Source organism: Colletes gigas, unplaced genomic scaffold (assembly GCF_013123115.1).
Source record: "Colletes gigas isolate AHSC1104 unplaced genomic scaffold, ASM1312311v1 Colletes_gigas_Sc00017, whole genome shotgun sequence".
Classification (NCBI taxonomy): Eukaryota; Metazoa; Arthropoda; class Insecta; order Hymenoptera; family Colletidae; genus Colletes; species Colletes gigas.
Genome location: NW_025106646.1, coordinates 113,025 through 140,050, shown reverse-complemented (window position 1 = coordinate 140,050; position 27,026 = coordinate 113,025). Strand labels below are relative to the sequence as shown.

The following is a 27,026-nucleotide window of genomic DNA, read 5'->3' as shown; positions in this document are numbered from 1 at the left end:
ACGTGCATTGTGTAGCTAATAGTTGGCTCGTTCGACGTTAAACGAGGCATAACTCTTCCCCGCGAGACATTCGATGACATTACATCAGCAACGGTGCCGTGCGCCCGGCCACGAAGGAAATTGTTTGGAATGACAGGACGAAAACCTCGAACGCGATTCGCGATTCCCGTGGAATTTAATCGAATCGATCTCGACTGTATCAGAACCGCCGGATGATGCCGCGAGAACGAGCGCGGGCTCTAATCGGCAGGAAATAATTTGTTTGGTCAAGCACCGGTTACGTGGAATCTGATTGGTTGCAGATGATCGATCGGTTTACGGGCTGCGCCGAGGCATTAGGGCCCGTTCATTGGTTATCGTTCGCTAATCGTTCGACCGTGATTCCCCCACCCCCCAATCAGCAGCGCGAAGGAGAACGATCGTTCGAAATTTATAACATCTCGCAAATTAGTACGATTCTTTCGTCTCGCGATCGAGTACCGCAACAAAGTGTGATCGAAGCAAAATTTGTCTACAGAAAACTGGTATTTTCATATAAAATATTATTTCTTAACACGATTGTTCTAAAATTGATAAAATGTCATAGGGAGAAATATTTGTATTCGTGACAAATAATAGAATAATGGGCCACCTTAGTAACATCTGTAAACTCTTGGCGTAGCCCGTTGCAGGTATAATCCTTTTGGCGTGTTATAAAAATTCAAAAACGAAATCGGGAATAGATAATATCCGTAAAAATATATGGAAGGTTCGTTCGTTGGAATGACAATGCGCAGTTTATCGAGGCTGTCGTTGCAGCTGCAGACACCGTTGGTCTTTCGCCCGATAAATCGACGAAGGTTGCGCAACAACCTTAGATACCGAAAGCTCTACAGCCGGGTCGCGTTTAGTTTAGTTTTCAGTTTGCGTCGCTCGTTACCGGATGTGGCATTCAACTCTGAAAGGCTTCGCTTGCAATGGGGGTCAAAGGTGACGGTAAAGTTATTCATTTCTTTGCGAAAAGAGTATACGATATAATTCAGTTATTAGTTAAGATATTAATACACATTGAAAAATTACGTAGAGCAATGAAACCTTACACCGCTTCTGAACGAGAAGCTGAAAGACAGAATTTATCAGCAGCTTCAATACGCTAGGTAATTACTTGAATACTCTCAATTCCTTTGAAGATATAAACAAACAGTCAAAGGAGCTCATTACTTGTTCAAGAGTGGAAAATATTCTAATAAAAGAACGGAACCAATATTTTAAGATCGATGATATTTTTCAATGGGATGACATGTTTTCATAAGTGCAATGATGTAGCTCATGAAAAAGAGAAATCTTTGATTTTGAATTATAAAAATCACGCATATGTCCAAATATTTGTCCCGTCGAAACAAAATTAAAAAAGATTATGAACAAATCTAAAATTTTTGTTCCTTATTTGTGACTAAAATTTGCCAAACTCTGCTCTGTGCAATGTACGTATGTAACCCATATTTAAGATTCTTTTTCGTGCAATACAAATTCTGAACAAACTTCGTAATTTCGAAATGAGTTGAAAATACTTTTAAAAGCATTTACGGAAGAAAAAAGAATTCTTGAAGTTTTAACTTTCTACAGTTGTGCAACCCAATAAAATCCCAGGTCAAAAATCAGTGACTTTGTCAGTGGCCAGTAGAAATAGCTGCACGATATTACACGTTATGCGCGTCTGAGCCGACTTTTACGCGGGGCGTAAAAGGGGCGGAAAGCTCTAGGGGATGAAAACTCCGTTTCTCCTTTGATACCGGGATTTTTCCTCCACTTGGTAATCTACGTTGGCGCGCCGGTTAAATTCGCGAAAATCTCCGTCGGGAATTCTTTCCGCGACAGAAGACAACTAGTTCGGAACGCCCGATTTCCGGTTTCTCGAGATAGTAGGGAAAAAAACATCCAGATCCCTTGGAATCCACGATTTAATTATTTACTTATCCTCTAAGACGTGTCTGTGCGAAGTGAAAAATGTTTTTGCTGAACATGTAGGAGAAAAGTAATTATTATTGGTCGTAGAAACAATTTGATAATCTGATTCTATAATAAAAAATTCATTTCAATTGATTCGAAATTAAGTTGCTTCTTTAAGTTTCAACCAATCGAATATTTTACTCAGTAAAAAAAATTATTTAAAGGTAGCCTTTGACCAAATTAAATGCTTGGAGAACTCTTGCACTAGTAAATAAACGATATTCCTTGCGCTAGAGAGGGTACTTCTATTATAGTAACTGGGTCAGGCTATCTCTCTGTTCTAACAATAGGAAAAAAATCGTAGAAGAAAATTCTGTACATATAGTTTAATAGCCTCTATTATCCTGTGATGTGATTTTTTTACCCAAGTGTCCCAGTGCATTTGCACTTCGTCCAAAATACTATGAACAAAATTCACAAAACTACAGCCTGTAATTTAATTCTAGCAGCACTGTACAAAAATTCCAATGTATTTCCTAAATATTGAACTCGAACGCGTCTTCCATTGTGAACTGAGAAAACATAAACCGCGATGGGGATGATTTAATTTTCGTAATTCGTAGAGAATTATTTTGGTTAATCGAACGATACTGTATCGCACTTTTCTGCAACAATGAAATATCAATCTCGATATTTCTTTCCACTTATAAAATTTCGTTTTCGCGTTCATGAAATATCGAAGCTTCCCAGCGTGTGGAGAAATTTCGTTCACGAATTCCGTTCTCGTTCAGATCGCCGACAAATTGCTCCGTTCCAGTGCCATCTTACGGTGATGCATTCTAGCCGAAAGAAGTGCGTCGGGGAATTTTAAGTGACGTTCGTAGTGCCGCAGGTGCGAAACAGTCTCATGTGTCATAGCCCGTGCCAGCGACCCAGCTAAGAGAAGGGAAGAACACTGGGTGGAATTCCTTTAACCAACTCGAAGAAACGGTGAGTCAAGCGAGATAAAGTTTAATGAGACTTTGGCCTGAAACTTTTCATGCACGACTGTCCTGGGAAGTTACTGTTCTAATTTTCGGAACGGTAACTTCGCGACGTCGTCGTTGGGCTGCTTAGCGGCCATCAATTTCATGAGTAGTGGCGATTGGTAATTATAGAGTAGAAAGAACAGTAATGATTCCTACAGAAATTCTAAAGACTGCTACTGTAACTGGTTCTAAAGACAATACAGTGCTAGGACTAGTTCACTATCAATTTGTTTTTAGGATATTATATGCTACCAATGCAAAAAACGTATCTGAACTCTTATTTATTCGTGCCATGTTACTCGTTTGATTATAATTGATTATTAAACAATGTGTAAGTGATCCATACGATCTTGTGAAAGGATTTTTTCATTAAGAATTTCGTTAAATTTATTTCGATTGTTGCAGTGAAAATGAAGTATAACGCGATATCAAAATATTCAAGGTACAATCTCCACGGTTCTTCTTCCGACAAAGAAGTTATTGCTACCATCGCATAACGAAGCTCTTAGAACCGTATAACCTTCCTTGGAATATAGTTTCACATTGTTCGGAATAGCAGAAATATTTTAGACAAAGAAACCTACTGCATGTAACATGGTGAAGTGCAATTTAAAGCGAAATGAGAAAGAAGGCTGTTCTCGCCAAGATAAAACAAAAAAATAGAAGGTTTCGCTTCCTACAGAGGGAGAAATTAACTGGAGAATAGCTTACGAGCGCTTCTCTACAATGGTATGCAAAAATAATAATTTACAAACGAAAATAATACTGTCTGAGACACGTTGAATGTGGTATGATCTACCTTGTAAGCTAGGATTTCTATTATTATCCGCCATTAATCTTTCTATTCAGGTTCCATTGATCGGAAAGCATTTTTGCAAGAAATTACTGCCATTGAGAAGTAAATATGCGTGTATTTGGCAGAAAACATTACACCTCTTGATTATATTCTACAACGCTGTGTCAACAGATCTAACAACTCGTGGAGGCCTGAAAGAAAGAATTAAAGAATTATAGAAGTATAAATAGAGGCACGTTTACTTACAAATGGTAGTAATTCGAGCAATTATTATTGTAAAAACTTTTCCCTACAAAAATTGAACACTTTCTACCTATTATTTCTCCACTTTAATTTTTATATGAATTCGATAATGTGACGTTAATTTAATCATCTTGTAAAGTTTCTGAAAGCGTTCGTATCGAAAGAAAGAATTTCTAAACTTACGTTTACATAACTTTTTGTTTATCTTCAGAGGTAAAATGTGGTATCAAAGTTTGGTGATCTATTTCTGATGTGTTCTACCGTAATAACTTGAAGCAACAGAATCGTGTCGTTTCTCCGTGTGAGTTAAAGTCGCCCCTTCTTTCTAAACGCAAACAAATTTTCCGCTCGTTGTTTATCGAAACGAATAAAGTGGGCATCGATACCACAGATGCGTCGAAACCAGACCAACGAACGAATTTACCGAACATTTGCCTGCTAATTCACCTATGCGACCAGTGTAATCCGGTTATGTTGCTGAAACCGCAGGAATGTACGTGTACGTACCTGTGCGGCTAATAGAACCTCTCCTATCCTCCGTGGCCACGTGTTTGTGTATCCGCTAGCACGCGAGCGCTCGCGTGTGGTGGCCACAGTCGGTGGAATGCGCGCCCCGACCGTGAACAAAAGGGTGAGAAGGAAAGGATGTGGGTCAATGTGATTCCGTGAACTCTTTCTCTGTTCCGCGATCACATTCGCAATTTAACTCCCTAAGCCGCGTTGTAGCCTTGTTGCTCGGTATGTTTTACGAACAGCCATCGTTCCTTTTCTTCCCGTTTTCTTGTATTCGAAGGAATACAATCGCTAATAGACTCGACGAGGGTTTCAAAGAAAAAACGAATCAAATAATACCCGTTCGCTCGTTGTATCGCGTGCTGTGCTTTTTATTTGGGTTAAATCGTGATTTAAAAAGTTCTTCAGAACTGCTTCCGCAGCGGGAATATTTTTTTGCCAACCCGAAACACATTGATGGTTACTGTACTGACACCGATGATATACGCTTGCCGCTCGAAAGTTTGAAGCATCCTCTGCCTTTATAGAAATAAAGCTTTTTCTACACAACATACGTTCGTTTCACTGGGAAATTTCACTCTTTCATCGCGAAAGAATGTAACGCTGGTATTGTGTAAAATAAAAATACTGGCAATGTTTATGGAAAACTGTTGCGGTATTATTTTTGCGCATTTCAAATGTTCTCGCTTTTAATAGTCGGAACAAGCGATGAAATATACCGAGACAAAAGATAGTTAAAAAAATAAATTAATACTTTTTCTAAAATATTTAATAGTATCAGTTCCTCGTATGGATGTCACCATAACTTGATGTGCTTTTAATAAATCACCTCCCTTCTCTCATCTATCTCTCGACTTCTCTCTGCTGACCCGATTAATAGAATTTGCATGCTATCTAATGAATATACGAAGCTTGAATTTTTTGTTATTAAAATTTTATAATTAAATTATAAGTCTCAATATCAATTAAATTTCGTTCTATGCGTATTTCTATATTACATACTATATATTTTTTTATCTATAAGCGCCCTACCTCGCTTGTAAAAATATCATTACATTTTCTTTTGTAGGCTAATGGATATTTAAGAGTATAATAAATAAATAAATAAATAAAATCGCGAATGAGGTGCACCGGATTCGACGTGCTCCCAGCTCGATTATCGATTCCGCGCTCCGGAACTCCTCGCTACGTGTCCCGCAATCGAATTGGCCAGTTTGCCGGGGCTTGCCGAACGTTTGCCCGCCAATTTACTTAGGCACGACGTGCGTGAACCTGCGACAACCTCGTTAACGTTATCGGGTACACGGTAACGCGCAAATGCGCCGCGATTATCGGCGGAAGCAAATTGCACCCGGGGTACCCTCCCTAAAGATTTAGGTTTTCCACTCCGCTATGAGCGCTCCGTGTTCCGCGAACAGGAGATGCTCATCAGATGGTTCGTAAACTCTCGTCACAGCGATCTGTATTAGTAGCAACACTGATCTAATGACGCAGCAAATTACCAAAATCATTACCTGGGATGTTCTGTCTTATGTTTCTCGTCTAATATTAGTTTGCAAATCAATTAACCCCTTAACCTACGATTTAATGTAATTTTTCAAACGTATACTATTTAATTTTGTTTAAATTTATTCGTACAAGGAATGGCCACGAAAAAGAATAGATTTGTTTTACTAATATCTCGTGAATCTTAAAATGTGTTGATTTTAGTATATAAGACTTAATGACGAATGAGTAGCTTCATTATTGTGAAACTTGACATCAAGAACTTGTCACGAGTCAGACTCGTCATTGTACGGTAAGGGGTTAAAATCTTTTATCGGGAATGAAAGTTCATTCTGATTAAGGGAATGATCGATCCCATGTAATGTGAAGTATACGAGTGTTCGTAACATAACTATCAGAAATGCAATGCAATGTTTACGTCAAAATGAAATATCAAGCTTTCTTTATAAACAGCATGAAAGTAGAGTTCCTGTAAATTAATGAGCCAACTTCGTCTCTCATTAATATTAATTCTGACGCGCGACGTGAATTCGCTTGTGGAAGATCTACGACTACGAATCTCGCGGAGCATCGTAACTACATCTCTGCTGCTTTAAAATAGAAATTTCACGTACTATCTGCACGATGTATCGTAAAATATAAACAGTAAGAATGTCTTCGTACGAATGTGCTTCGTGGTTTTAAAGCGCCGGGGCTATCCCTTGAAATGAATCCTGCATGTTATGTTACATCCCGTACGCTGGGGCTCTCTAAATTTCAAACAACAATCCGCAGCGATTGTTAATTCCTGGCTTGAACATCGTATCGCGATTATCCAGGGAGTGCAAATTGCCCTCTGGATACCCAGAAACGGACTTTCAAGTTCTGACGTCTTAATGGCCTTGGCCTGCACTTGCTGCGGATTTAAACAGTCACTGCTCGAAACAGAGTTAACTTCGAGTTAACTGCCGTGGCCAAGCACGAGCTTCGTTTTCTCCGGCTAGACGGAGCTGGTTCGGCCAGATCAAAACGATGTTAAGAAAATGCTCTTGCCACGGTGAAATTAATCGTAGTATTTAAATCGCAAGATTTAAAATTCGAGCAGTCACCGTCGCTGGTAGTGGTAAGATCAAGCATCTTGGAAATAGATTTGAATTCTAACCAGTTACATTTGAAAAATGCTGACTAGGAATTACGCAAATATTTTTTACACAAATTTAAATTCATTTTCAATTAAATAAACAATTATAATCTAGTTTCATCGCACACCAATAATTAGTTTAGTAGATATAGGAATTCGAAGCGTTTGTTTATGTTTCATTGTTTACGTCCGCGAGGTCAATGCCCGCGCGTGTAAATAGTAAACAGAGAGTAGTAAATTCTTGAAAATACTACTACTCCCTGATCACTTCCATAGTCGAATTAAAATAATTATTCCTTCATTAAAACTACCATATCTTCAAAATGAAAAGTCGTATCAACATAAAACAGGAATTATTTTTAAAGGGAATTTAATAAGCGTTTTTAATACACGTTGTTAGACCGTGAAAACTGAAGATTCGATCCTTTCATACGTGTGTACATTTTTTCCTGTATGCATTTTTGGTATTTGCACTTAAAACAGAGCTACAAGTTGTTCTATTTTCAAAATCGCTCTGTGTATTCGATTTGATCCCATCACTAGTATTTACAATCGCAAATCCTGGTAAACTTTGAAAAGCTGCGTTCCACGGGTCATCGGTACAAACGTACAATGAATCGAATCACAATTTCGATTGTTTGCCATTGTTAAATATTTACTGTAGACCCGAACAAGCGTAAATATACTCTTTTTTGCAATTTGTCCATCGACAAACGCAATCACCGAAACGTTCTTTCATAGAAAGCATATAAATTTTATTGTGAACTGGCCGACGAAAGCTTCGCGTTTTCCAATTATCGACGGTTCTATCGGCGTTGATCGTCAACGTGAATTGAATATTTTTATTCCAAACAGAAAATTCGGTTTGGTTGACGGCCTTCAACCTGAAACGTTTTATTAATCCTGCAGCGTGTTGCTTGTCTTCCAAAAGTCAGCGTGTGATGAATAAAATTGCTGTCAATCCGATTGGAAATATAATGAAGCAGATTTGTAGAACTAAAATTGACGCTAATAAATCATTTCACAAATTGTGATTACATCTGAACTATTATGTGTATACATTATTCTCCTGATTTCTAATTTACAATTCTTGTACCCAAAATAAAACAACAAATTTCTGTCAAAGTTATTTCTACTTCATCGTATCACATTATTTTCTCACCTGTTGGACCAGTCTATGTTTCTATCTACATTCCTAGCTATGAATAATAATCTTCACATATTTTAGACTCGACTTTGGTAGTATGTAACAAGTCGCGAAGTAAGTCTGAGAGCCGACAAGAAACGAAATTACTATTGAAAGTCAAACAAATGCTACCTGTAAGTAAAGGTTTTTAGCTCGACTTCGTCTCCGAAGAAAACAATATGGGTCCATGAGAAATTGTTTAGCCAATGTCTGATGTTAAACTACACGCAGAGAAAAGTAGCCTTACTTATATAAATTACTTTTAGAACACGTGAAAACGGAAACTCGTTCGTTTAATAAGCTTAAACCGTTCTTTGGCGTCTGTGAAATTTTCGAGAGTAGCAAAAGAACAGAAGATAGATGAATAGGGGAATGCGTTGCGTTCTGAACATACTACTAAACTCATCAATAAGGCTTCCTACCAGTCGAGAATTTGCAGAAAAAAGAATGGCTGGGGAGTTCAAAAGATATCCTAAGAGAATTCTTTGCAGTTCTACCATCTCTAATACTCTTAAAGAAGAGGTATTTTACTAGGTACCTTCTTCAACAGTACTTATACAGAATGGCCCGTAGCATGGAGGATCCACATCAAGAATAGATTCTACAAATAAAAATCGTAATAAAAGTTCACATAAACGTTCTACTCGACCTTGTTTTTGAGTTAGAACAAGTTGCATCAATTGTATACAACATTCTTCTTCATAATATCGGAATGTAAAAGGATCGTACAAAGCTTCCATGAAATTCGAATAATTCCTGGACAAATCGAAAGGGTAAAATGGTTTAAAAGTAAAAAACTAAAATAAAATAACCATCATGATATTTACCCTTTCGAATAATTCATATTTTCCTGTAGTATTTTTTCGTATCGTTAAAACTAAGTACTATGTAAGTTACGAGGAACATTCTGTACATAAAATACCAGATGCAGAAGCAGTGTATCGATAGTGAATCTATAATGTATCGATATTGCTTCGAAATGCTGTTCTTCAGAAAGAAGAAATCAATACGTCGCTCGCCAAGCAAAGAACTATGCACTTCTTTTCTATTCCTTGCTAGTATTCGTATCTCTTCGTCCTTGCGTTCATCGTTGTAAAGCATTGCAACGTACAGCTCCACGCACAACGAATCCGTAACAATAGGTCGAGTTGAAACGGTCGAGGAACTTGCGGTCGCGTATCGAGCCACGAAACATCGTGAAATAATTGCTGCTGCGGTATCGCGTCTGTCAGTTAAGCCGTCATTACATCGCGTTCCGTGTTCTGCGGGCACAGCGGATCGTGCCATTTTCTCGATATTATTCCAACCCCTTTCCCTTCGGTTCGCTTTCTGATTTACGTAGTCGTTCGACGATGTTGGTAGCTGCTTTCCTCGGTTTGTCATTAACAAAGTGACCTCGAGCACGGAAGCATCGCAAGAAATCAGTTGCATGTCGCTATACGTGGAAATCGTATTCTATTGTACACATTTACGAGAAATTTCAAAAATATTCTTATATCGAAAACTGAGCGTTATAAGGAAAAATTCTCCATTATCAACTTGCATACACTACATAAGTCACTGGACATTTGTCTCATCCCTCTTTAAAAATGCAAATAAGGTACAGATACAATTCATATGTAGTAATTTTAAATTACTACTTCAATATAAATATTATAACACTTGTATGAAATTAAAATACGTGTGCAACAAGTAAAATTGTTTGGGGAAGCAAACGTATTTAAAATTGAAGAAGAATTGACAATATTACAGAAAAGGTGGAATGGTATTAATGGCAAAAATTCTAAAAAATTGTCGATATAATTCCACCATTAATTTGAACGATCATCTCAAAGCAAAAATTTCGAATTCGACATACAATAAGAGCTATATTCCCTTTATAACGTAATGAACAAATAAGTATCAGGTTTATTTTATAATTTACATAGCTTCACAATGTTTTGTTTTTATTGTATGTTCGTCAAGTGTCCCGTGACTTATGGAGTCGTTGCTCTGCCAATATAAATTGAATACGACCACGTTAAAAATGCACGAACTTACAACCATACTCCGAAGAGTCTTAAACGTGTGAATTCTCATTACCAAGGTAACGAATCGCCGTTACGTATCATGAATTCGTAAAAACGTTTAAATGTAAAATCAAATTGATTTTCTACGATCGCACTCGGGGCGATTCTAGATCGAAACGCAAACGCCGGGCCACTGAAAAATTCACGCCGAGCGTCCGCTGGCTGCCTAAAAATTTCAGCCGTCCGCCACGCGCGGAAGGTGTCGTTGCCACGAAACGCCGCGGCGTTTGCGGAAACAACGAGTACCAGAACGGTAATTGCACCGCGATCGATGTGTATGCAATTGTATGCATGCGTGCGCGCATCCGAGTGCGCCTGCTGCGGTGTTTAATTGCACCTACGTTACCGGCGACCGCGGTATATTCAATCGCTAATGCTTTCTAATGCACGACGACCAATCCCCCACTGGGTCGCTCTTTTATTCGTGTTTGTGTCGACTCAACGGCGCAATTTTTCGCCTCATTTTGCGGCGCGTATGTCGCCCCGCCGTACGCGTTGTCCTATCGAAGAGAAACGATGCATTCGAGTAAAACGTCCGCCAAGCGACGGCTTTCTATCGATTTGATTATGAATCTCTCGCTCGATTTCCTTGCGCTATTGCCTGTTTTATTTGCACGAACGAACGCGTTGGAAGAAAATACGGTTTCGTCTTTCTCTCGTACCAGCTTGATCCGACAATGACAATTCTGATCTATCATTTAACACTCGCTATCGTTAAAATGCTTACTATAACGAAGAACGTTGGGCCTTTTTAGACCCATATTAGAATTCTAAAATAATGCAGAATATTTGTTGTCTTACTTGTTAAAAAGTGATCCTAATTTTGTCATGGTACACGTAAAATTATTATTACTGAGGAGATCGTAACGTAGGATAGCACTGGTATGATAGCCTCGACGGTTTCAGACGAACTGTTCCCGGCCTCGTCACCGAGACAAATACAATACAACACCTTTAAACCTAACAAGAAGGGGAAGAAAAGAGACAGAGCAGAGAGATGAGAAATAGTTACGCGAAAAAAAGTTCGAACGGAAGAAGGTAATAAAAGTAAGCCTCGCTGAGCCCGGTTAGAAATGGTTCGAGGCCCTAGACTCTGGTCGCCAAGTGTTTATCAGGACGACCAGGGTCGCACAAGACAACAGTCACCACATTACTATTAATTGGCGTATGTCAGCACAATATAACCTTTGTCCATCTCTCTCATAAAATGTAGGTGTATTTTCGAACAGCAAGATTCAAATCGTACAGTCTGGTAATGTTGTTTGTCATGTTGTTTAAAACGTCAAGCAACAACAGATATTATTGTTTTGAATAATGTATTATATGAAACTATGTTTCGTTATTTTAACAATCAATATTAAAAAGTTATTTCACCTCCCAATGTATATAACTTGTAGAAGAAACGAAGATGGTCTTGTATCTACGTCAACTTTTTCCTAAAAATTCAGGATGAAACTTTCTAACAAGAATGTATATCTACCTGAAAGGAAATAGGTGAAGAGCGGTATATTCTATCGTTGCCCCAGGCACCAAAATACTTGGGTACAGCGCAAGTAGTAAACAAGCAGAGGGTCTATATGTAAATGTTAACGCTCCAATTAATACTGTAGAATAACTAGTTCCCCAATTGAAAATTCAGGTAGACGCTTGCGTTTTGTTTATGAATTATTATACCACCGTATACCAGCGCCCTGTAATAACTCTACCACTGAGTTCCTGGTAGATGAACGGATGACTTCATTCATAAATAAAAAGAAAGTGCAGACTTAAAGTCAATCTTGAAAGCCTCATCTTCACGAAAGTAGTATTCATTTTCCTCAACAGTGGAGACTTAATAAACGTATAAAATTAAATTGTAGAGTCTATAAATAACTTTAATTATGCTATAACTAGAAACCACTTTTTGTATCTTACGATTAATTTTCTACAAATTCAGATACTTATCTGTAATTAACGTCAAAACGTAGTCCATAAAAATACTTCACATATGAAAGAATTACGAAACATGCAAGATATCTATTTCATTAAAATTATTTCTAACACATTAATAATTACTGAGTGCAACCTTAAAAATAACAGCTTTTTAATGTTCATGAATTAATTCTGAAAATTTTAAATCAAAATAGAAATCTATCGTTGAGCATTATAGTTTTTAATAACTAAAATTTCCGAACCACAACTGTAACAAAAACCTATACTTATTACCGATGGATTTTACTAAATACAGTAATTGCGGTTACACTTAATTTTTCTTTCTTAGAGCTATTAGAATTCTATTATTGTTGTGGCATATTAGGAAGAAAGTTTCTAAGAATCTTCCAGAAGAGCAATTTGTTGTTTCTTCTCGATATACGAGAGCAATAATATTTTTAACAAAATAATGTTTCTTCTAAATAAAAATTCCATAAACTACCACGAGACTTTCATTAATATATTAATGTTTCCAAATATCCTTTTAATTACTTTTGAATTTCGTTTCTCTTTGCCAAAAAAGTGAAGAAGTAATGGTTCAAATATTTATTTGCAGATGAAAGATAGCGACGAAACGCAGGCGTATGCTAAGCATTGTCTCTGTCGAGCGAGTTTCTTTGCCTCGTTGTCCAGTGATATCGCCTAGACACGATTCGAGGCCTAATAATTCCGGCTCGGTAACTGCCTCGACGCTTAACGCTAATACTTTCTAATGCCCGTTGCCGGAGCGCGCGTGTTCTTTTGTTCGAGACATGGAATGCATCCGGTAGTTGCACGAGCGGAGGAAAAATTGCACTCTTGATCCCGAGATATCCCCGATTCTGCAACGTTGATTATCCCCGATGCGCGAGATAAGAGTGCACGCTATACTGGCAAACGTAAAATTTTCAGTGGACAATTTTATAGACTTTCCTCGTAAATTTTTAACATGCTCTCCAATTTATAACACGCATCCAAAAATAAGACGTAAATCGAGAATATACGAAAACGTGTTTGCAACTCCTTTTCTTTTCAATTTAAAAAAGATAGAATTGCAATCAGGGGAAAAATGTCAAGAAATCATTTTGATATGTCAGATATGGCAAACAAAGCGACGTAAGGAGAAAAAATATTCTGTAACACGTTTGTAAGCAGAGATGGTTGGTATATCACCAATTTCGAAGGAGAGAAAGCTACAGTATCGAGAAGATAGCAAAATGAAATTTAAAGGTTTCGTAAAACAGAATAGAAATAGATAACCTTGAACAAGAAAAATGAGTGTTATCAGAGTGGTATCAAAGACTGTTATGAATGAGATTGGGAAAGTACGACAAAGAACCGATGTCAAGAATCGTATAGATGAGGTAACAGAGGTAAGAGATCCATCTTTGCTTCGTGTTGAACCAGACATTGCAGAGGGAAAAGAAATGTGATCACGACCTTTGTATGTGAACTAGAAATAAAAACTTGGGATGCGTTGTACGCAGGATGCAAGACGAGTGAAAGACAAAGACCATATACAGCGTTTCAATGTTTGAAGAGGAAGATTACGGGACTCTGGGATTAAAGTAGTTCCTGAGGAATGGATAGAAGGTGATGAGATGAATATAGAATAGGACGGGAGTAGTAGCACGACACAGATTTATATTTGGAAATGTGAAGATTCGGAGGTAAAAATAACTAGAAGAAATGGTGATAATAGTTACATGCTGAATAGGAGAGATGTTATATATTGTTGTTTTCTTTTATAATAAAACTTTTGAGACCACAATTTTGAGCCATGAATCTCTCAGTCTTATTTATTAGGTACTTGACAAAAAGAAAACACCTTGGAAAAAAATTACCGAGGAAAGGAATTTGGAATGTTTTGCAGTTTTGTATAAAGTGGATATCAACTATCGAAATGCGCATAAACAGAACGAGACATACTTAGCATACAACAATAGAATTCGATTAAACGCTTTAACTGGCGATCGATGAAATTTATACATCAGTAATTAATGCATTCGTTACGTGTTTTCCTTACTTTGGTAGTGTAAACAATCGCAAACATTTGTGAAATACGACCACATTGTTATTGGAACTAAATGTACGAATAAAGCGAAATTTCGATTATGGGCATTATAGACTTTCTGCATGAATGGAAGATTACCTTATTATTATAGTATCCTTCAATTTTAATGCGACCAGATATTTAGTCAAATAACAGAACGCGTTTGGATGTGCGAACCACACCAAATGATCGCATTAAGTTAGTGATACTGCTCATGGAAATTAAATCCATAAACCATTCAGACCAAAACTGTACGAAGGAATCAATTACTCTAAATGTATTGAATAATAATGAACGTTTCCATATATAAAAATTTTCTAAAAAACGTACGACACTTGCAAACCCAGATTATATCAGCCTTTAAATGAAAGATTAATGATACTTCATATTTAAATGACTAGGAAATACTACGCTATTACTGATGCTACACTGTATTTAACACAGTAATTAAAAGAAACAAATTTTTGTTTTAAAATTAATCTTTCCGTTTAACGGTATCCGATTTCCCTCCTGCAAAGCAAAAGGGGAGTAGTTTCGATCGTTCTATGAAATCGGGTCACACTGTGTGTAGTAAAGCCCTTTGTGGTGTCGTGGTTTCTGTCCTTCGAGCTGTCGTGTTATTCCAATCACTTCCTGGACCACGCCTGATTTCTGTTTCTCACACTCGTAACGAGGAAACAGAGACAGATACAGTGGATGTAAGACGTTTTCATGCGACTAATTTGGAAAAAATGTATATGTAATTGTGTTTACTATAAATAAGAATATGCCAACAAGATCGAATTAAACAAATAGATGAGTATATAGTATTAATACAGAGTAGTATTTGTACAATTTTTATAGTTCAGGACAAAATAATAGTATATAGATTTATATAGAATATTTTATAAAAACACAATATTAGAATATCGTACAATATTCTGATACATATAGAGGAGGATAGTAAGCTTGCTTTCGAAATGATATTTGTCGAGAGTAGGTTCGTCGATATTTATTCGATTTGTTTACACGAAATCGTATTAATTCGCTCCCGTAGGGTGGAATAATTTCGTCGAAACGGTTCGTTTTTGACAGCAAATAATGCAACATCGTTCAAATTGGAGCGTGTTTTCGCAGTTAATTGCGAAAACATCCGAACGTTCTTGCGTGTAATTATCCGACGGTAAACTGAAGCGATTCGACGCAACGAAAGCGACCGAGCGACGGGGTGGAGGGGAAAAAACTGGAAATTAAAGGACAGTGGATAAAATAGAATTTTCGACTTGCTAATGAACGAATTTGCCCGTCGCTAATTAGCGGCGTCGGATTCGACGTAAAAGCGATGGTAAATTTCGTGCCGCGCGATTCGTCCTCGTCCGGCGAGTTTTTGTTTAAGTACGGCCGTGGATATCTCGTTCAGTCGCTAAATATGCGCTCGCGATAGGATAATATCCTGTTTCCGATAGAACGCCGTTTAAACGTTAACCTCGTTGCGTGTCGTTACGAAACAATTATGTAAGGTCACTAAGTGGCAGTGAATGCGGCCAGGTGGCTTTATTGTTCCCACGACAAATACATAAAAGTACTTCCTTCTCTTTCGTCGCGGCGAAAATATGTTGCTGATGCAAGAGCTACTACACGCCTCGATCGGTTTACTTTTCTCTTCGCGAGATCGCGGAATTCGTTTGCTCTTAAGGAGTTACACCGCTAATATATGTATAGGTCGAGAAAGAAGGCAAAGTTTTCGATTTTTTTATGGAAAAATATACGTCGAAATTAAATTATTAGTTAACATGTTGGCAATATTCAAGTTTAATTTTAATCAAAAGAAATTTTTACTATATTAGCTAAAATCTAGCTTGTAAATATAAATTCTAAACCTTCTTAAGAAGAGACAATTTTTAAAATAATCGATTTCTTCCACCTCCTGTAGCAATATAATCCCTTAAAGTCAGGCGTATAGAAAATGAACTTTTTGTAACGTAATTTACGGGCTCACATCGACGCTTATTTATACGAGGCTTTACTGTTGATTATTAGTACCTAGATTTATAACTATCGATATTTGTAATTAATTTCCAATTTATTTTTGCACAAAGAATTACTCAATTCGTCTAGGGATCCTATAAATTATTCATCAGAAACAATTAAGAAATGTTCAGTGTAAACTTTATGTGATAAAAGCAATGATAGTATAAATGTCATGGTAAGTCACATTGACCTACGATATTCTCACTCCAGACAGAAGATGAGGGAATAAAAATGAAATGTGTTTTTATTAAAAAGACTCCATTAACAGTTTCATTAATAAACTTGACTAGAAATAAATTTTCCTAAAAAATATGTGCCATAAATGTCGGATATTTTTACTGCATTCAGTTTGATGCAATATTTATTAATTAAATTACGTATTAATTTGATTGGCTATTTCATTTACCTGGAATCTACCTCTAGCGTATAGGTGCCTTCTTTGTTAAACAAAAAAAAGAGAGAACCTTGTTGTATGACACAATCGATGCTGAACACATTCGACAGAAACGCGCAAAAAGACTTCCTCGTGAGTTAGGGCCCTATTCGCAATTCGTTAGCGAATATTGTTCGACTTAATTAATTGCGTGTTCTCCTTTATCAGATGTTGCGAAAGACCACTGAATTATATTAATGATTTGAAAGCTGTTCGGATCAACAGATGCATTCGATTCGTATGTACAATCTTTCCTAACGAACTATAACACCGTGTGGGACTCGAAGAGAAACGAGCTCTGAATGCAGTGCCATTACATTTGAGAGTTACGTGATCGAGATCGGATCTAGTCGTGTAATCATCCGAAGAATATTGATGATAACGGAACACTAACTGGATACCGTTTCGTATCACGAGTACAAGAAGTGACATCATGTCAACTTCTATGATTATAAAGAACTAGCGTAAACCTGTTTCGAGATGACAGAACGTACCTCAAGCTACAAGCAATACTGCATTGCGAATGTCCATCAGCGACTATTGGTACAAATGTTTTGCAACTCCAATCGATGATGTCACTCAAGGAGCCACATAATATTTTAAACCTAAATGAAACTTTCAACGGCATAACGGGGATAGTTGAATCTCAATGGGCAAGGCAAGAAAGCCGAATAGACTCGATCGGACAGCAGAGAAGACGATCAGATATTGCGGATACGTTAGGAGTCAGATGGACCTGCCCGAACACAGCGGGCGATGACCAAAGTTTAGCAATCGCGATAAAACCAGGGTAGTCACACCACAGCTCATTGAAGTTGGCCAGATTATGGCGAACGTGGCAGAACTTCTGGTGTACGTATCTCGATCCTTACAAAGTTGAACAGACTGCGACCAATTTAGAGCTCATTAGAGACTTCTATCCATTCAGCCCATTCGTCACTAATTATCAGCCTCTTAACAGATGCGAATAAATCTCCTATAATGTCTTTCCACGTCTCAATGAGTCCGCCAGGTCAAAGTGGCATAATTAAGCTGTCACTGCCATCGATGGCTGCGTAACCAGTTTGTATGCGATGTGAATATCGAACTGTTAAATCTAGGTTGGGAATCTGAATGGCCCTGCGGACTCTTGACTTGTTTTCGTCGTACATCCAAATATACGTACACGATTACAGTAATGACTCTTCAGCCAATAAATCGTTCTTTAAGTGTTCTCTTTCACGTTTCTCTGGTTCCAAAAGGGGTCCCCAAAGTTAAGAGGGATCGGAATGTTCAACTTACAAATCACGAGTTGATTTTAAGAATCATTACTGTATGCCAATCTCGATGATGTTTCGATTTTTATAAGGCATGGTTAAATTCAAATTATTAAGTAGAATATCCCCTCCTTCTTTGTTTACTCTAACCAATAATGGTTTCTTGTTGAGCCATAAAAATCACCGTTTCGAACGTAATATTTAAAATTTAGCGCATCATCGTAACGCCTATTATTGTAAAGTTGTTAGAGCGTTTGCCACGTTTTCCTTTTTGCTCTTCTATGGTATCGAAAGCAGTTTCGCCGGGCCGATTCGCGAGCAATTTGCAACTAATTGAAACGCACGGACTCCGAGCCACAGGCGTAAACTTTATTAACACGGCCGGCAATGAAAGTTTACGCACAGCGTTATTCTTTTCAAACGACCGGAGAAAGTTTCCCCCTTGCGAACGGCCATGCTATACGTGCACGCAGTAAAAACCTATGCGCGTTACGAAGTCGGCGAAGTATTACGGCAGTGCGGAAGTTAGGAAGTAACGCGTTACGATATAAAACGGACTTTCTTAAACTCTCGTGTCTTCTGGGACAATCAATCCCGCATTTGGACTTAATGTATTCCGCAACGAGGATTATATAGAAAGTCGTACATCGTCCAAAAAAAGTGTGCCATTTCGAGTTCTTATTCAAATTTAACAACTTTCTATAAACACAAGAATTCGTGATTACTGAAGCAATGGAATTAAATTTAATTACACGATAAATATTGAATGTTAATGACCAAAAACTTGGTCATCTTCGGAATAACAAAATATGTAATAAAGGTTGAGCTATTAAACTTCACTTGGAAAATTTGACAGAAAAAAGAAAGCAAAAGAATTTATTCTTTTTCTCATATAGCACCATATTTCATTATTTTAAATATTCTTGATTCAATAACCATGAATCTTTTACTTGGATATTTTATGAGCGTAACACAAATATTCTTGATTCAATAACCATGAATCTTTCACTTGGATACTTAAGAAGCGAGAAACGTTTCAACAAGTTTTTGTTATAATTTCGTTGACCTACGCGCACGCACGTTCTGCTAGTTTCTTACTTACGTAACGGGCATACACATAAAATTTAAATAAAATTTTTCTTCAGCTTTCGTATTTTATACCAACCAGTCGGCCTTGCGCGTGTTATTGTATATTACCCATTGTTTATGAGACGCGTACATGAAACTCATTGAAAAGTATAATTGAGGAGCTTAATTTATTATCGCTTTCGTATTTTATAGTACGTAGCATTTTATGCATGAGAGGGACGCATTGTATCATCTACGGAAATAATTTCAGCAAACATTTATTATTATTTACGCGTTGAATAATTGTATATATTATTATTACGTTATTACATTATTTTATAGCTTGCCTCGCATCACAGATTATTTGCGCATAAAACGTGAATACAAAAATTTTACCGACGAAATATTTCAATAAATCCTGATAGATGCATCTGTACATCCGTGTTTGCGGAAAATTCAATTAAAATGTCCAATCAATAGAACTTTCAATAGATTGGCCAAAAATCAGAATCATTTTACATTGTTACATGTGAAAATGTGTATGATAAAATCTGTGAAATTTATCGATTTTAGAATGTATTAACTTTGCTTTTTGTAGCAAAATATCTAGTTTGTATTATAAATAAAAAAAACCCACTCTAACAAATTACCGAATTTTAAAGAAATTAGACAAATTCAAATTTACATTTTTTAATCAAGGTTGTTTTTGTAACGAAATGTCATAGGAATAAAACCTAAGCCCTTGAGTGTGTACCTTCACAATTTTCGCTTCATTCTCGTTGGAAAAGTTGTGGAAATGTTTTTTTATAAATTGAAAATGTATTAATCATCGTTGTATTTGGCACTGTCATTAAGCCTTGTCGCGCCAACCTGCAAATTAGCGATTGTTTGTCGAGAATTTGAATTGTACGCTGTTCTCATTGACATCACCGAACAAAAACAAGTCCTCTGCTACCCGTTCAATTGTCTTTCGACTAATGAGCGTTTCATCTGCTCGCCGGATTTCGCGTGACAAATGGTCGTCCTCTTCGCGAGTGCGAACACGCCTCGCTAAAACGGATGTATTAATTTGTCACGATTCGCAAAATCTCTGCGAGAGTTGTCAAGATTAAATCATACAGATTTTACAAAATTCCAAACAAGACGTAACCGTGCCGATCGTATCAACAAAATACGAATTCATTTTAATCGTTCTTTTTCCTGTTCAAAAACTGGTTTACCAAACGATTTTTTAAATATTTCAAACACGTCAAGGAAAGGAACAAAAAACTACACCGGAGAAAAAGATTATGTTAAAGATAAACCTTATGCATTAATGCCAAACACATTGAGACAAGTTGAAACATTGCTAATGTTTTCGAACTCATAGTTTTGGTTCTCTCCTCTGAACAATAATGGTTTCGATTAAAAAAATAAAATATTATACAATGCCATTGTTTGATATTTGATCAGGCGTCAGGTAGAGCAGAATTTATTTTTATTTACTAAAAGAATGCATGAAAATCAAACTTTTACTGTTTGACAAACGTTCATACATATGACGCGATCAAATGCTTTTGTGTGCCAGTGCATATTTTGAAAATAAAAAAAAGATGAATGTATAATTCAGTTTTCTTTATATCACTAACAATATCTCCATTTGAATCGACAATGGACCTTCCAAAATTTATGAAAGTTATGACCTCAACGATTCATAGAATTCTTCACTAAAAGAGTCCTCAACCTCGTTAAGAAATGATCTCAGACTCGATGTATTTATCAAAGGAAAGTAATAATAATAAAATGTAAATAGAAAGTTGAGTTCTTGCGAAAGAAAGATTCTCACCGTAAGAAGAAAAGAAGACTATCGTCCCACTATTAGTCACCGCGGCTCTTCAGTCTGAACCTCGGATTTACCCATCAAAAAGACGGAGTATATTCATCGATTCGCTCGAAATGGTCGAGAGGAGAATCTTCGAAGTTTTACTTTCTTTTCAAATATCGCGGCCTACTTTCGATAGGTGAACCGATTGTCCCGTTACGTTGCTAGGAGAAACGATCGCACGAATCGATCGCTCAAGGGATTGAGCTATTGACCTGCGAGCTGAACAGGCGACCAGTGAACGCAGAAGATGGCATACAACTGACAGGATATTTTCACCTGCGATTCAGGTGTTTCCGAAATATCTCTTGACCCGTGTGACGTCCATCGAATCACGCGGCTAAATCGATTTTTTGGTGACGATTAGCAACGCCCTCGAAAATGTAAATCCTGGCTTCAGGTGAGCAAACAGGTGCATTCGACCAGGGGATCAGGTTACGCGAGAGATCGACCAGGTTGTGTTTCGAACCGGTTCTCCACGATGGAATCTCGACTGGACGATAGTGATGGGATTAAACACCTTACAAGTAGCTTCGAATCCTCTGTAACTACTTCGAGAAACAGAAGTCGCACTTACAGATAGACTAAAACCTAAACGAAAGAGGTTCGAACCTTCTATAACAGTCTATAAGTACGGTATTTTTAAGTATACTCAAATTCTAATCGATCTAGTTTCAAACTTCTATAAATACCAAAAATCATCTTTAGTATCTTTGGAATGACTTATAGTATTCCTTACACATAATAATAATTAAAATTTTAAGAATTTAACGTAACTTTGTAATAGTATTCCTATTCTAATTTTTCCCCCACTGAAAATATTAACAGTATCATAATAAAAAGTCGTAATTACGACACTGTGTATGCATCTGTGCTATTTTAGAAAATGAAACGAAATTAAAAGATATCACGAACATAACGCGTTTATAATCCAAAGTACAGTTCCTGGTTTTACGACCGCCGCAGTATGCAGTAATCCGCGAATTTCTCAGTTTTCAGGTAAAAGATCGTCTCTGGGGACCTAAGTTTACGTTTACAGGAATTTGACCGTCCCGGCCAGCCGACGATATTAACGCCACATTCTATCGCCGCCTTGAACGTCGCGACGCAAGTGGCCGCAGTATCGCGTGAAATACCGTTCGCATAAAGGTCGTAGTAACTTTCAAAATACGACCGGCGCACGGCAGTCCCCGCTAGACGGTTCCGTTGAAACACGAACGCTAAATGAAATAGGAGAACGACAGAGGCGAACCCGGCGATTCAGGATGGAATTGCCGACCGTGGAAAGAAAAGCAGTAAGAACGCCAACTCCTCCTTCTCGCTTGTTGTCCTGATATTGAGCACCTGTTCGCGCACCTGAATCACCTGGAACGTGCGTTTATCTGCGCATACGGTCCCCGAGAGTCCTCCTCGCGATCTTTGCCGCTCTGGTAGAAGAACTGCCGTTTTGTTTTAACCCTTCCAAACCTATGACTTCCCTTTTTAAACCGCTCGAGCTAGGCTCGACACCGTGATCCTCGACTTCAAATAAACATTAAGCGACTGGTCTCGAACTATAGGCGTATAAAGTCGAGATCCAGGATATCTATGCAAGAAAATTATCAAGTTTTACGTTTCCAGAGGCTTTGTTCATATTTTTCAATAAGTCAAGCTGTTGAAATGTTTGGAGTTTCTGTGGTGTACCAGAACGACTAAAAAATCACCAAAAAATCAACTATACAGAACTATTATTCTTGCAATTATTGAAAGGGCTACTAATTTTACGTGACTCAACTTTATCTTTCCATTTTAAATAATCTGGAAGCAGCTATAATTTTTTAGCGACCCCGTTTAACAGCCTGGCACTTGATTTCATAATATAAAATTCAGTCGATCGAATACCAATATAAATGTCAATGATATCTGAAATCGTATACGAGTGATTGATAACATGAAAGGATATATTTAAATATACTAGTTTAAGAGAAATTTTACGTGCATATTTTCTCTCTTATTTCTTTTTTAAAGTTAAAAACACCGAGCCTTTTTAACGGCGCTATGTAATAATACGTCCTTTCATTCGGTTATTCAGTTATTTATATTAAAACGAGTATTCGCTATAGACGTTCTGATGAATAAAATAATTCGTTCTATAATTCTATCGTCGATAAGCTCGTGATTCGAAAATGAGAAATAACGCTTGCATATTTATAACAGAAAATTATGGTTTATAAATGTAAAACTGGAATTTAACATTGGCAATATTTGATGGTCTGAAAATTTAAATGAACCACTTCCATCAAGAATGAACTCCTTATTTCATAAAAAAAAACACCTGCATTAAAAATTTGAAACCATTGTGAAAGAAAGAACAGCTAATACGAATTTCCTGAGACTTAAAAGTATTCCCAATAGAAAAATTCTACTTTGCTTAGTGCTTATAGCTCCATAGTTCAGAATTTTGATCTTTAAAAATTCATAATGCCTACAAAATTATCTTGACATTCTGAAAATCAGTATACGTACGTAAGAATATTAATCAGAATTTTATGATGATTTTCCAGACCTTGTATCTATCTTTAATTAAGGTCATGAAAGCGAATTAACGAAACGAACTCTATGTATATTTAATATATATTTATACAACTAGTATCACGATACAACTTTCTAATTTAAATGTTGAAATTGATTGATGTGAGTAATTAAGCTGTTCCAATGCTTATTCTGACATTCTCGTGAGCTTACAACAGACAAATCGGTATCGAAAGGTAGAAAAAAAATTGCATACAAATAAAAATGTTAAAATTAAATCATTATTTGAAACCTACAATCTGTAAAATATTGTTAACGATATAGGTGTATTTATCGAATTGAAAGAAAAAGCGAAAATTTTAACTAAATGGTTTCACATTTTCATTAATTCTTTTATTGACAATTTTTGCCCATAGAAGGCTGTGTGTATTCAATTTTTTCTACCTAAAATTGTTTTTATAGCTCTAAAAATTGACAGATGCAGGATGATCATTCACGATTCTCATATTTTCGACGTATATCTTAGATCAAAAAATAGCTAGCTGGTCTAATAATTCATAGAGATTGATTAGTCAGACTCGTGTTCATTTAGGTCCTAGATTGTAAGCTAAGACGTTCAGGAAAGAAACCAAAGATTTTGTTGGTCGTCTATTTGAGAATTACTGTTTGTACAAGCTTTGTTGCTTATATGTATACCACCAGGTAATTCCAAGGAACTACCAATCAGATTTAACGATGTTTCTTATTGGAACAGAGCTAGATGTAATTTTCGTAGCGAAGAAACGATAGCAAGATGGTCAATCCCGAGCAAAAAAACCGATCCTTACGATATTGAATAAGCAAAGCACAGAACCGTGATTTTAATAACCTTCTCCTTAAGCTTATTAGCTTTTTAGTTATCTTTAAAGGAAAAAAAAGCCTTTTACTCGATCAACGTGAATCTATAACCACGACGATGCATGGGGGAGAGAACTAATAGAATATAAATCAATATACCAATATATTCAAAATAATATTTATGTTTCGTAAAATATTTAAAAAAAGGAAAGGACTTCCCCGCGTAATTAGCTTCAGGACCTGATAAGTTTAAATCGACATACGTCGATATTAAATTGTCAAAGAAACATTCCATTGTGCACCGTAGTAATTGAATCTACTAAGTGTGTAATAAGTATCTGAAATGATTTTACCACAGAAAGAATGCACAGCAATTCTAACACTTGAACGTGCCGATAATGTCGTGTTAAATCCAGTATCTAGTATTTCCAATATGCCAGCCGGGCCGTTCGATCGTCATTCTTCAATTCAGGTGTATCGGCCGATTCCGTATGTCAGGAGAGCAGCAAGTGCAAAGGCGTACAGGTATGTCGATTACGTTTCACCTGAGCCGAGTGCACCGTAGAACGTGCAATGTGTCTTGGTGCAGTTGGTACTGTGAATATCGTTGTAGTGCACCTCGGACTAGGGCAGTATACCTCGGTCATTCGTCGTCCTGGTTCCGGTCTCTCGACGTACGAAAACGAGCTGGAGTTAGACAGAGGATATACTGCCTCTACTTAACAAGCTTCGCTCTGAAACTCGCATTAACTTGCGCGAAAACGAAGAAAAATGGAAATTGATTCCCTACACGCGATTAATTCTTCGCTACCTTACTCCATGCTAAACTGATATCGTTGTAAATTAGGAATGCACGATATGAGAGCATTCAAATTTTTAAATAGATTTAAGAAAACTATACAAAATTTTGGAAATTATAAACGATACTAACTCTATGATCACGAATTATATGTACACATTCATCCTATACGATCATTGTAAATTCTGCATCGTACATACTCCATAAAGTGTTTACTACGGTCGTTATGTACACGAATGAATATGTATTTAATAATGAACAATCGCAGATAATTTACGGGAAATGAAACTTCGATGTTGTTATTGCAATGAACAATAACGGAAACGCAACATCGTGAAGTATCATCTCGTGTATAAATTATAATTAATGCTTGAAACGATCTAACATTCTTACTATTATCGAATTATATCTTATATTATCTTTGAATTAAATTTTGTAATTAAATAATTTACGAAACGTGACAATCTATTTTTAACGTAACTGAATAGCAATTTTAATCGAAAAGTATACATTAAAGAATAATAATCTTTTGTTACTTTTTAAAGTTTAGGACACATTAAAAAACAAAATGGAGCTAGCAGTGCATTGTTCAACAGTGAATCGCCGATTCTAATAGCGGTAACGAATAATTTTAGACATTTTAAAAAACCGGAAAAGGAAACTAAAAGAAACTACTGGGTATCGTAGCCAACGAACAGTATTATCTTTTTCCTTGGGATTGGGAAACCAAGAGTCGCGATGTTCTGTAAAAAAAATTGCAGTATGTGTGGTAAACACTGACTCTGTCTCGCGTGTACTTAAAACCTAAACAAGATTTTACTCGGAGCCATTGTGCCTCGAAAAACAATAAAAATTTTTTACACAACAAAGTTGTGTTCCACTGGTCGCATTGCGCACGACCATCAAAATGTCGGAAATAAAAGGCGAGGGGGGAAGTAATTGCTGTTGTCTACCAAGCGTGCGTTTGCAAAGGAAATACTGCGTTCTTTTGCAGTACTAGCGTTTGTACTTTTTCATTAAAATTATCAGGTTTAAAAACGTGAAAGGGGAATATGAACAATTAAACATTTCAACGGTGAAATATTACCGTAAAATATGAATGGTATTATTAAAAAATAATGGTTCATCGTCAAAACACATATTTCTAATCTATATGTGAGCTTCTATAGAAATTATTTCGTTATAAAATAAACAAGCTTCAAATATATACAGAAACGTAGCTTTCATAGGTTTGGAAACAGTAAAAGGTGTTGGAAACTCAGCTTTAAAACGCTAAGCACCTCTAACTGTTCACTCTAAGAAGCATTGCACTCACATTGTTGCGTTAACAACTGACCGTTTCGAATTCCCGTATCAATTTGGCTGTAGAAGATGCACACTAAATGGAACGACGCTAAAAACCGGCGAGTGCTCGTGTTTTTAACGGCGCGCCAAACGTCAGGCCATGAATGACAAGAGTTGCAATTCCGTGGAAATTTACTGTCCCGTTTCGCGCGACGTGGTTTGCGAATAAGAATATGAAACAATAAAATTTTTTAATTACAAAACACTTCGCGCATGCCTTAGTATTATACATCACAAATATAAAACTTTAGTTTGATAGTACGAGCCATTTTTCATTATTTAATTTATAGACGTTGCAAAATGTTAACGGCTAATCAACGAAGTACAATGCACAACATTTAATAACATAATGTTCATCCGATTAGTTCATTTCGAATGTCTTCGACAGTTATTATTTTTAAGTTTTATTTTAAAAATGGATTTTTTACAGAAATAATAAATATTAAGAATGTTTGTTTTATTTAAAGCATTACTTTTTGTATACTTTGTTTAATGTCAATAGTGGGCATAGTCT

General features: G+C 36.7%; 1 protein-coding gene across 1 annotated transcript in view; it reads left to right on the top strand.

Moving 5' to 3' along the window:
* The first annotated feature begins 915 nt into the window (after positions 1-915).
* LOC122400332 overlaps positions 916-27,026 on the top strand; it is a 119,557-nt gene continuing 93,446 nt past the window's right edge. The window contains exon 1 of the mRNA XM_043401731.1: positions 916-969. The gene's annotated coding sequence lies outside the window, so the exon portion shown is untranslated. The remainder of the gene's footprint in view (positions 970-27,026) is intronic.